Genomic DNA, 660 nt, shown 5'->3' with positions numbered 1-660 from the left:
GTCGTTCTTTAACGCTTTTTAGAGGGAGATGGGACAGACATTAAGACATTCTCTTCACAGCATGCATTGGTAATCCTTTTGCTCACAGCTGCATTTGAGGCATTGGTGAGCAGCCCTACAGCGACTGCCAAAGCTGTGCAGAATCACCAGAGTTTCAAAAAGCCCTAAAAAAAAAAAAAATTTAAAAATGTAGACTTTACATTAAGCCTCTCTCCAATGTGCCAAAGATTCTCTCAGCCTCTGCCAAGTGGGATCGTGTTACTGCAGCTGAACAGAGGAAAAGCAGCAAAGTGAAACAAGCTGGGATGGACATGAACTCTTTTCTTTAACTGCCTGGGTAATGAAGAGAGGACAAATCTGCAGTGGTCAGCTCTGTGGGATGAAACAATTGGGGGAGGGGGCCCAAAGCGGGAATCCAGAAGGCAGCATCACGCCCTTGGAATGTTTCACCAGGGATGCTCAGTGCCAGAAGAGCTGTCATTTGTCAGGGGCTGCCTCCAGGAGCAAAATGAGCAGTGAGATGCTGTGAGAGAGCAGGCAGGGCTGCTCTGCTTCGGAAGGGCTGCTCGGGGAGTGTACAAACTCAGAGAAAAGTCAACATCGACTCCCTCTTCCACAACACTTGGCAAGTGACCTGCAAATTTCTTGTGTACTTGGGAG

This window comes from Nyctibius grandis, chromosome 17 (assembly GCF_013368605.1).
Source record: "Nyctibius grandis isolate bNycGra1 chromosome 17, bNycGra1.pri, whole genome shotgun sequence".
Taxonomy (NCBI): domain Eukaryota; kingdom Metazoa; phylum Chordata; class Aves; order Nyctibiiformes; family Nyctibiidae; genus Nyctibius; species Nyctibius grandis.
This window is presented reverse-complemented; position numbering follows the sequence as displayed.